Source organism: Lampetra fluviatilis, chromosome 63 (assembly GCF_964198595.1).
Source record: "Lampetra fluviatilis chromosome 63, kcLamFluv1.1, whole genome shotgun sequence".
In the NCBI taxonomy this organism is placed as follows: Eukaryota; Metazoa; Chordata; class Hyperoartia; order Petromyzontiformes; family Petromyzontidae; genus Lampetra; species Lampetra fluviatilis.
Genome location: NC_136337.1, coordinates 3,816,383 through 3,826,328, shown reverse-complemented (window position 1 = coordinate 3,826,328; position 9,946 = coordinate 3,816,383). Strand labels below are relative to the sequence as shown.

General features: G+C 46.0%; 1 long non-coding RNA gene across 1 annotated transcript; it reads left to right on the top strand.

Annotated features, from left to right (window-relative positions):
* On the top strand, positions 1–9,938 carry LOC144951597 (uncharacterized). Its single transcript, XR_013640517.1, has 3 exons — positions 1–188; positions 7,019–7,148; positions 9,865–9,938. It is a non-coding gene; the product is annotated as an uncharacterized LOC144951597 (long non-coding RNA).
* Positions 9,939–9,946: the final 8 nt, after the last annotated feature.

The window sequence follows — 9,946 nt, the reverse complement described above, 5'->3', positions numbered from 1 at the left end:
CTCTCTGTGTCTCTCTCTGTGTGTGTCTCTCTCTGTGTCTCTGTGTCTCTCTGTCTCTGTGTGTGTCTCTCTCTCTCTGTGTCTCTCTCTGTGTGTGTGTCTCTGTGTCTCTCTGTGTGTCTCTGTCTGTGTCTCTCTCTGTGTGTCTCAGGCGAGGGGAGGCCAACACTGCACAAGGCGAGCTGCGGGTAAAAGATCCCCCCCTCTCTAACGTGTGTGTCTGTGTCTCTCTCTGTCTCTCTGTGTGTCTCTCTCGCTCAGAGAGAGACACACAGAGAGAGACACGCACAGCATCAGCACCAACCCACACGGCACTGCGAGATCGCCTCTCGCGTCCTCTCTCGTTTCGCCTTCTAATCTTGGACATCATCATCATCAGCAGCATCACCACCACCAACACTCACATCAGCAGCATCATCAGCAGCATCATCACCACCACTTACATCAGCAGCAGCTGCTACAACAGCACCACCACCAACACTTTCCATCAGCAGCAGCAGCAGCTGCTACATCAGCAGCAGCAGCATCATCATCATACGACGCCACCGGTATTGTCCCTGCTACGGCTATTCTCGAAGTGACCAGCGTTGTTTATTATTCTATCATCGTCATCATCATCATCACCATCGTGATGATGATGATGATGATCATCATCAGTTGTGTTCCCAATGAGAATCGGCATCACGTATCGCGTATCATGTAACCCACCGTCAGTATCCGTCTCGCGTTAACCCGTATCGCTGTTAACGAGTTGATAATAATCGGTATGCAGATATCAGCATCATCATCACCAGCCGTATCAGCATCGTCAGCAGTATCATGTTTACGGGGTGGTCCAGAAGTCGTGTGACCCCCCCCCTAAAATTTATTGACCCCCCCCCCCAAAATTAATTGACCCCCCAAAATTAATTGACTCCCCAAAATATTTTTCTCTCCCCCCCCCCGTTGCGTATTTGCGTTTTAAATAAACCCTTACTTGAATTTTTTTTTATAAAAAAAAAGTTTTTGATAATTTATTGGAGGTCACAAGATATCTGGACTACTGCGTCTACCCCATAGGCCGGTGTATGATCAATGGTTCCGTCGGTTATCCCTCGAATCAGCTGCGTACTAAATCGTGTCATCATCATCGTTGTTGTTGTTGTTGATCATCACGACCACTCTTAGCCAACATTATGAATCTTGTCGTCGTCTTTGTGAAGGTTTTTGGGTTAGATCTCTGTAAGTACAAATGTGTTGTAACCCGCGCCGGACGAAGCTAGCCTGTAGCACGATGTTATTTATTTAAATACATGTATTTAAATAAATAAAACACGTAAATAATCAAACAATTTTTTTCTTTCTCGCACTGCAAAGTTATTGTATTATTTCATTTGCTATACAGCCCAGATAATACGACGAATCGCTAACCTTAAACACCCAGTGGTCGTTCGTAAAAGTCGAAGGCGGTATAGTACTATAGTAATAGAGCAAGTGCAGAATCACTGAACCGGAGTTGATAGCTTGAAAGCATTTAGCGCTGGACCCTTGAGAAGTGCGGGGCCCGTAGCTTATGTACTTATGTAGTAGTAGCTACTACCAGAGGTGTGGACTCGAGTCATGTGACTTGGACTCGAGTCAGACTCGAGTCATGAATTTGATGACTTGCGACTCGACTTGGACTTGCATAACAATGACTTTGTCCCACCTCTGGCTACTACACATGTAGCTACTACTATTACACGTGTAGCTACTACTACTACACGTGTAGTAGCTACTACTACACATGTAGCTACTACTACACATGTACTGCTACATTTGTAGCTACGAGGATCATCCGACACTGTGTCGTAACCCTCCACCACCCGACACAGCCGGCAAAGTTGTCACGTAACGTCAACAAAACGTGCCAATTAGTTTACGACTAAAGTGCAAATGTTGTGGATTTACTCTCCAACAAACCGGGTGGGCTGAGGTAGTATACTACATTATACACTACACTATACACTACACTACATACTACACTATACACTACATTATACACTACACTATACACTACACTACATACTACACTATACACTACACTACTATACACTACACTATACACTACACTATACACTACACTACACACTACACTATACACTACACTACACACTACACTATACACTACACTACGCTATACACTACACTATACACTACACTATACACTACACTACACACTACACTATACACTACACTATACACTATACACTACACTATACACTACACTATACACTACACTATACACTACACTATACACTACACTACACACTACACTATACACTACACTATACACTACACTATACACTACACACTACACTATACACTACACTATACACTACACTATACACTACACACTACACTATACACTACACTATACACTACACTATACACTACACTATACACTACACTATACACTACACTACACACTACACTATACACTACACTATACACTACACTATACACTACACTATACACTACACTACACACTACACTATACACTACACTATACACTACACTATACACTACACACTACACTATACACTACACTATACACTACACTATACACTACACACTACACTATACACTACACTATACACTACACTATACACTACACTATACACTACACTACACACTACACTATACACTACACTATACACTACACTATACACTACACACTACACTATACACTACACTATACACTACACTATACACTACACACTACACTATACACTACACTATACACTACACTATACACTACACTATACACTACACTATACACTACACTACACACTACACTATACACTACACTATACACTACACACTACACTATACACTACACTATACACTACACTATACACTACACTATACACTACACTATACACTACACTACACACTACACTATACACTACACTATACACTACACTATACACTACACACTACACTATACACTACACTACACACTACACTATACACTACACTATACACTACACACTACACTATACACTACACTATACACTACACTATACACTACACTATACACTACACTATACACTACACTATACACTACACTATACACCTATGCTAGTAAACTAATTGGCACGTTTGGTGTAGGGTGGTGGGCGGTGACGACACATTTACACTGAACGCAATCTCAACCCCAACCAAAAAAAAACTTTTATTGCGAATAATATTGCTCGTGAAAGTCCAACACGTGTTAACCTAATCACCATCATCAGCAAACACTTGCATCATCAGCATTGCCACCACCACCGCCACCACCACGCGAGTTACCAGCCACCATCATGAGCGTCTTGTCTTCATCATCAGCAGCAGCAGCAAGCAGAATCGTTTTATTCCCACTAAGCAGTGAACCCTCGGAATTACTTTGGACCAACGTTGGGATAACGTTGGGCATTCGATGCTAACATTGGGGTAACGTTGGACCAAGGTTGGGATAACGTTGGGTATTCGATGCTAACATTGGGATAACGTTGGATTAACGTCATAACGTTTGTCCAACGTTGGGATAACGTTGAGTATATGATGCCAACGTTGGGGTAACGTTGGACCAAGGTTGGGATAACGTTGGGTATTCGATGCTAACATTGGGATAACGTTGGATTAACGTCATAACGTTGGACCAACGTTGGGATAACGTCGGGGATACGATGCCAACGTTGGGGTAACGTTGGACCAAGGTTGGGATAACGTTGGGTATACGATGCCAACGTTGGGGTAACGTTGGACCAAGGTTGGATAACGTTGGGTATACGATGCCAACGTTGGGGTAACGTTGGACACAATGGGCCACACACACACACACACACGTGTGTGTGTGCTTATAATTGTTTACAACCATGGCCAATCAACTGCGTGTCGTGGCTGGTGTTTGACCATACTTCACCACGCCGGGTCAGCGGGGTCCGGTGAAGGAGGAGAGCCGTGGGATCGTAGAAGTACCGTGCAACAATGGAGCACAGAGCACCTCCCAGTACGCACGGTTGACTACGTACGGTGCAAAGGAAGTTCAACATACTGATGTGTTGCACTGGCCTCTGCTGCTAATCACGTTGTCCATTATCATCAATATCAGAATAATCGTCTTAGTTATTTTAATTGTCATCTCTACAGTGTGCACATCTTCACGACTATTATGATTTCCATCATCATGATCGTCTTTATCTCCATCGTTATTACCAGCATCATCATCATCATCGCCACCATCATCACCACCACCATCATCACCACCACCACGATCATCATCACCACCATCATCATCACCATCATCATCACCATCACCATCATCACCACCACCATCATCACCACCACCATCACCATCATCACCATCATCACCACCACGATCATCATCATCACCACCATCATCATCACCACCACCACGATCATCATCATCACCACCACCACCATCATCACCACGATCATCATCATCACCACCATCACCACCACCATCATCATCATCACCATCATCACCACCACCATCATCACCACCACCATCATCACCACGATCATCATCATCACCACCACCATCATCACCACCACCATCATCATCATCACCATCATCACCACGATCATCATCATCACCACCACCATCATCACCACCACCATCATCATCACCACCATCATCACCACCATCATCACCACCATCACCACCACGATCATCATCATCATCACCACCATCATCACCACGATCATCATCATCACCATCATCACCACCATCATCACCACCATCACCAACACGATCATCATCATCACCACCATCATCACCACCACCATCATCATCACCACCATCATCACCACCATCATCACCACCATCACCACCACGATCATCATCATCATCACCACCATCATCACCACGATCATCATCATCACCATCACCACCACCATCATCACCACCATCATCACCACCATCACCACCACGATCATCATCATCACCACCATCATCACCACCACGATCATCATCACCACCACCATCATCACCACCATCATCACCACCACCATCACCACCACCATCACCACCATCATCATCATCACCACCACCATCATCACCACCATCATCACCACCACCATCACCACCACCATCACCACCACCACGATCTTCACCACCATCATCACCACCACCATCATCACCACCATCATCACCACCACCACCATCATCACCACCATCATCACCACCATCATCATCATCACCACCATCATCACCACCACCACCACGGTCATCATCACCACCATCATCACCACCACCACGGTCATCATCACCACCATCATCACCACCACCACCACGGTCATCATCACCACCATCATCACCATCATCACCATCACCACGGTCATCATCACCACCATCACCACCACGATCATCATCACCACCATCATCACCACCATCATCACCATCATCACCACCACCATCATCATCACCATCATCATCACCACCACCATCATCATCATCACCATCATCACCACACCACGATCATCACCACCACAATCATCACAACAACGCCGTCGTGTTGTGTTCAAGATACAAATGCGGTCAGCAACCCCCCCCCCAGACGTATTAAAACGTCGCTGTTAATCAACTTTGTGGATGCACGATATTGCAGGAATACATTTTTCCGAGCCAACTTCCATCGCAGGAAATTAATTTGTTTAAGTATTGATTTATGTTTGGGCAGCAATTTAGGATTTCTACTGCAGTGTGGTTATTTTGGATCTGATTTCTATCTGCGTATGTTCGATCCGATTTAAATCTGGTAATATTGGATCTGATTTCTATCTGAATATTTTGGATTTGATTTCTATCTGGTTATTTTTAATCTGATTTCTATCTGGTTATTTTGGATCTGATATATGTCTGGCTATTTTTGATTTCTATCTGAATATTTTGGATCTGATTTCTATCTGAATATTTTAGATCTGATTTCTATCTGGCTATTTTGGATCTCATTTCTATCTGGCTATTTTGGATCTGATTTGTATCTGGTTATTGTGGATCTCATTTCTATCGGATATTTTCTATCTGATTTCTATCTGGCTATTTTGGATCTAAAATTATAGTTGGCTATTTTCGATCTGATTTCTATCTGTATACTTTGGATCTGATTTCTAGCTGGCTATTTTTTGATCTGATTTTTACCTGGTTATTTTCGATCTGAATTCTATCTGGCTATTTTGTATACGATTTCTATCTCATGGGACCCCCCCTTGCCAGTATAAAAATATCGGAGTAGGTTTTACCCTTTCTGGCAATGAAACAGGCGTTAAGATGTTAAAACACCAAACTGTTTTATTGCCAGACATGATTAAACCTATTCTTATATGATTTTTATCTGGTTATTTTGTATCTGACGTCTATCTGGTTATTTTCTTAACAATTCTGGCAAATCGTCCAATGGAGCTGGTTGTTGTAATCACCGGCGAAACGTCGTGGTAACTCGAATTGTAAACGTTGTGGGTTTACTCTCCCAACATTACCCGTGTGTTGAAGTAGTAACGAATTGTGGCACTTTTTGTTGAAGTGACAAACTTTTCCAATTTATGGGTTAACGACACATTCACATTTAAGCGATCTACCCCCAAAATCTCTATTGTGAATAGAAAAAATTAAGCCGTAAAACAAAGTTTTTCACTATAAATCCTTCATATGCGTGGCGGCTAGAGTCCTCTCGTCCTCTGGCTTGAGATGGCTGCCACCTATGGGTCAGATGATTGCCTGCCACCATTAAGCAATTGGTAATTAAATAAACATTTTTTTGTTCCTATAAAGTGTAAAATTTTAGAAATAATTTTTTTCACGAAAATAAATTGTCACGCACAACGAGTCTGTGTGCAAAATGTCAGCTCGATTGGATCACGGGAAGTGGGTTAAAAACGACCGAAAGATTTGCACGGTCCTAAGCAAGCAAGCAAGCAAGTGAACTTAATATAAAGGATTTAAAAATACCGTCCACGTGTTTTGCTGTTGCCTTTCTGTTCACGTGCTACCCAGGGATTCACGATGCCTGGCTCCTAATCACCGCTGCAAGCACCGTAGAGTGCCCAGGGTTCAGCCCAGGGTTCAACCCCTGGACAGTCACGCACACGAGATTAAACCAGCTCAAAGTGTCTACAGAGTTTAAGTAAGTCACTCAATCAAACACATTCATGTACAGGGTGTTTGAAAAAGATGGACCCGATTTGAAATCGCTATATCTCTGCAACCACGAATCGCTCATGAATGAAACTGTTACCACTTAAAAGGGCGGGCATAGAGAGAGGGGCGGGGCATAGAGAGAGGGCGGGGCATAGAGAGAGGGCGGGGCATAGAGAGAGGGCGGGGCATAGAGAGAGGGCGGGGCATAGAGAGAGGGCGGGGCATAGAGAGAGGGCGGGGCATAGAGAAGAGGGCGGGGCATAGAGAGAGGGCGGGGCATAGAGAGAGGGCGGGGCATAGAGAGAGGGCGGGGCATAGAGAGAGGGCGGGGCATAGAGAGAGGGCGGGGCATAGAGAGAGGGCGGAGCATAGAGAGAGGGCGGGGCATAGAGAGAGGGCGGGGCATAGAGAGAGGGCGGGGCATAGAGAGAGGGCGGGGCATAGAGAGAGGGCGGGGCATAGAGAGAGGGCGGGGCATAGAGAGAGGGCGGGGCATAGAGAGAGGGCGGGGCATAGAGAGAGGGCGGGGCATAGAGAGAGGGCGGGGCATTGAGTTTCAAATGATGACCGCTAGATGCCTCTCCCAGCGCACAAACAGCCCCGAGCCTCAGTCATTCGCAAGACGCGCTGCCTCAGCGTTGGAGAGGTCGTACGAGACCCCCCCCCCCCCCCAAGACTTGGCGCTACACTCTTGGCCCCCAAGATCACCCCCAGACGTCACCGCACCCTGCGAATTTTTCCTGTGGGGATACGTCAAAGACCGAGTTTTTGTGCCACCGTTAGCGACTAATCTGGATGACCTCAAAAACAGAATCACGGCAGCGGTGACCTCAGTGGAAGACGACACTTTGAGAGGCGTTTGGGACGAATTCAACCATCGCCTCGATGTTGTCCGTACAGCAGGCGGAGGGCACGTGGAGCATCCATATATAATAGTTAGTAAAACTAAACTCATCGTGAAATATACTGCTTTGAAATTGGGTCCATCGTTTTGAAACACCTTCATGTATAACACACATACAAGCTGGATTAGCGTCGAGATCCACGCCTCAAGATGCTCGCTGTCCGCAAACAGTGGGAGTGTGTATTCTATACACTGTGTGAGTCTGTGTCTCTGTGTGAGTCTATGGGTCTCTGTGTGAGTCTATGGGTCTCTGTGTGAGTCTATGGGTCTCTGTGTGAGTCTACGGGTCTCTGTGTGACTCTACGGGTCTCTGTGTGAGTCTATGGGTCTCTGTGTGAGTCTACGGGTCTCTGTGTGAGTCTATGGGTCTCTGTGTGAGTCTACGGGTCTCTGTGTGAGTCTATGGGTCTCTGCGTGAGTCTATGGGCTCTGTGTGAGTCTATATGCCTCTGTGTAAGTCTATGGGTCTCTGTGTGAGTCTATGAGTCTGTGTGAGTCTATGGATCTCTGTGTGAGTCTATGGGTCACTGTGTAAGTCTATGGGTCTCTGTGTGAGTCTATGAGTCTCTGTGTGAGTCTATGGATCTCTGTGTGAGTCTATGTGTCTCTGTGAGTCTATGGGTCTCTGTGAGTCTATGGGACTCTCCGTGAGTCTACGGGTCTCTGTGTGAGTCTACGGGTCTCTGAGTGAGTCTACGGGTCTCTGCTTGAGTCTATGGGATGTTAGTTTTAATCACCAGTGAAATTTCGTTAACTCACATTGTGAATCTTGTTGTGGGTTTGCTCTCTAACACACAACCGGTGGTGCTGGAGTCCAATGAGCACGGTTGGCTACGTACAGTGTGAAAGAAGTTCAACTTACATGCACACAACTAATTGCCATGTTCTGTTCACGTGACAAACTTGGCTGATTGGCTGTGTCGGGTGGAGGAGGGTGTACGACACAGTCACATTTACGTGATCTAACCCAACAACAAACGTTCCCGTGTTGAGTGCGTGTGTGTTGAGTGCGTGTGTGTGTTGAGTGCGTGCGTGTTGAGTGCGTGTGTGTCGAACGTGTGTGTGTTGAGTGTGTGTGTGTGTTGAGTGTGTGTGTGTTGAACGTGTGTTGAGTGCGTGTGTGTGTTGAACGTGTGTGTGTTGAGTGAGTGTGTGTGTTGAGTGAGTGTGTGTGTTGAGTGAGTGTGTGTTGAGTGTGTGTGTTGAACGTGTGTGTGTTGAGTGTGTGTGTTGAACGTGTGTGTGTGTTGAACGTGTGTGTGTGTTGAACGTGTGTTGAGTGAGTGTGTGTGTGTTGAGTGTGTGTGTGTTGAACGTGTGTGTGTTGAGTGTGTGTGTTGAGTGAGTGTGTGTGTGTTGAACGTGTGTGTGTTGAGTGCGTGTGTGTTGAGTGTGTGTTGAGTGCGTGTGTGCGTGAGTGAGTGTGTTGAACGTGTGTTGAGTGCGTGAGTGGGTGTGAGTGAGTGTGTGTGTTGAACGTGTGTGTGTTGAGTGAGTGTGTGTGTGTTGAACGTGTGTGTGTTGAGTGAGTGTGTGTGTGTTGAGTGCGTGTGTGTGTTGAGTGCGTGTGTGTGTTGAGTGTGTGTTGAGTGCGTGTGTGCGTGAGTGAGTGTGTTGAACGTGTGTTGAGTGCGTGAGTGGGTGTGAGTGAGTGTGTGTGTGTGTTGAACGTGTGTGTGTTGAGTGAGTGTGTGTGTGTGTTGAACGTGTGTGTGTTGAGTGAGTGTGTGTTGAACGTGTGTGTGTTGAGTGAGTGAGTGTGTGTTTAACGCTGCGTGCATTGTGGGGGTCCCCGAAGGCTGCGCTCCCTGGGCCCACGCGCGGCCTCGGCTCGCACGGCGGAGGCCACGCTCGGGGGGAGGGGGGGCGGTGTGGGGAGG